The following is a 2567-nucleotide window of genomic DNA, read 5'->3' on the forward strand; positions in this document are numbered from 1 at the left end:
GAGAGAGAGAGAGAGAGAGAGAGAGAGAGAGAGAGAGAGAGAGAGAGCTATATGGAATCAATCTGTGCCACTTTTAATAAGCTTTAATTTTTCAGAAGACCTACCTGACATCAATCTTAAATTTCTATCTTTGTAATTACCTCCCCACAGCTACTGGTTCTATACTTTTCTGTTCAAGGCAAGCATGATTGTACCCTTCCTATCCATGTCTCCTTTCAGGAAAACTCATACTTGTCCATTCTGATGCCATTAAATCATTTATTGTATTAGTGTATCTCAATCAAAGCAAGCCATTCCCTTATCATCAAACATTTATATTGCTTTAAACCTTCTCTTTGTTTAGGTTTTATGATTGCATGCTACAATGAAAATCTTTGAAGAATCAGCCCTAAAAGATATTTTCAGAGAATAATCTAATGATCATTTAGGGTCAAAGTATATGCTTCCAGGGGTTTTTATTAAATGATCTATGTTTGTCCTCGATCTGGATCTTTAATGACATAATTAATTATAAGGAGCTTCAGACATGTAAACCACCTCCATTAATACAGCTCCAGATACCTCCAGATATTTTCACTTCAGGTAATTCCTAGGAAAAAAGTTTAACTCACTCTTTTGCTCATTTTTACTCAGCAAAGATGTTTCATGGGCAGAACATGAACCAAGGTTGTCTTAAACCCCAAACTAGCATTACATAGACGCTACTATGATTTTTCTTTACCGCTTTTTACTAATTCCACTGTGCAGTTTTCATTTTATTCTTGCCAGAGACATAAATCAGCTCCGTTCTAACATTACATCTCAACAATTTACCTGTGTGAAGGCTGGCTTGCTGCCAAATTGTTGTGCTCATTATTCTATGAAAATAATATATGCATTTCTGCTTTCATGTCTTTGTACATACCATTTCCCAAAAAGTGTGTGATGCCTTCTCTTTCGACCTCTACTAAATCAAATCTTGCCTTTCATGTATAGTTGCTCAAGTTTTTTTTTTTTTTACTGACAATCCTACTCTCCACATTCACAGGCATTTTTCATTCCTTTTAATTTCTGTAGCCTTGATTATAACTACCAGTGGACCTTTAACACAAATTACATGGTATTAGTATTGGTCTTTCCATGTACCTTTCTCATCTTCCCAAGTACTAAAAATTTTTTTTCTTTTTTTTTTTTTTTTTTAGGAAGAGACTGGTTGATAACTCTTAATCTTCATGGATATTAGGTTCCTTACACAAAAATGGTGACCAAAAATTGACTGGTAATGATGGTGGTTGTGGTGATGGTTATGTGACATAGGTTCCCACTCCCTCTTTTTTGGCAATTCCTTTCTGATTTATCTTTTGGGGAACTATTGAAAGGAATATTGGAGTTTCTTATGAACAGACCAGAAAAACAAATTGTATGGGAGGAACTAGCAGACATATCTAGGCATCAAAACATAAATTCTCCTGGATTCTTCATTTCCTAGATCCATGGTACTGATGGTGTATCATATAACTTATTGATTTCCTTTTTAGATCCCATCCTTCCTAATGATAAAGCTCAGAATTAATCCACTGATAGACATTATTAACAGAAAATCACAGACTTGTTCAATGACTGTACAAGAAGAATGGAATCCTCTCCATTTTACAAAAAAACACAGAGTCAGAGACATGTCCTCTTACTCTATCTGAAACCTGGTTATGGTAGTTATGCTGGGTATCATATATTTATCTGCATGTCATTTGGGATCCAGGTCCTAGAGACTCTCTACTGACCCTACATGTATGGGATCAAAAGAACTAATTAAAGAAAAACTGCCTCTGCTTTGTCATTTTCAGAGAACAGAATTTTCTAGAAATTATATTGGTCCTCTAGTTAAAATGTCTTCACAAATATTAACATAAATTTTCCATACAATTATAAAATGCATAATCAGATGCAAATTTTCATGTAATGTAATATTTGACCTCACAGTCTGGGTCTTCGGGCAATGCTTGGCCAGCGTCATGATAATAAATTCTTATTGAGAGGACTTAATAAATATTTCTTGACTTCACCTTGCCCAGGACAGTTAAGACACTGTGAACAATAAACATTCATCTATTAAATACTTTCTATGTACCAAGACATTGTTCCAAGTAGTGGAAGTATAAAAAGAAGAAAGATATTCCCTACCCTCAAACAGATTACATTCTAATGGGTGAAGACAAAAGAAGTTGAAAAAGCCTACAAGGAAGTTTTCCTCTGAGTGCTCTGTTTTCTTGATATCATTCATGACATCTCAGCCTCACCTGGGACCTCCCCCAAATTCAGTCCAGGCTACTCTGATAATAAGGATTGCCTAGTGGAAAGAGAGGCATGCAGGAGTGAAGAACTGATCACATTATTTTCTGTAGCAGAGAGTAGGGGGAGGACTCTGGAAGGAAGACTTGATGGAATATGGTGTATAAACCCTGCACTCCATCAACAGCATCAACAACTTAAATGACACAAAATAAACAGTCCTAAGAAACACATGTGTAGGGGATCTCCAGAAAGAAGGAAGAGTGAACTATCAAAGCTAAGTCCTGTCTCTTTGAGGA

The sequence above is a fragment of the Petaurus breviceps genome, unplaced genomic scaffold (assembly GCF_028583685.1).
Source record: "Petaurus breviceps papuanus isolate PSGF00001 unplaced genomic scaffold, PetGlider_PUasm1.0 188, whole genome shotgun sequence".
NCBI classification, from domain to species: Eukaryota; Metazoa; Chordata; class Mammalia; order Diprotodontia; family Petauridae; genus Petaurus; species Petaurus breviceps.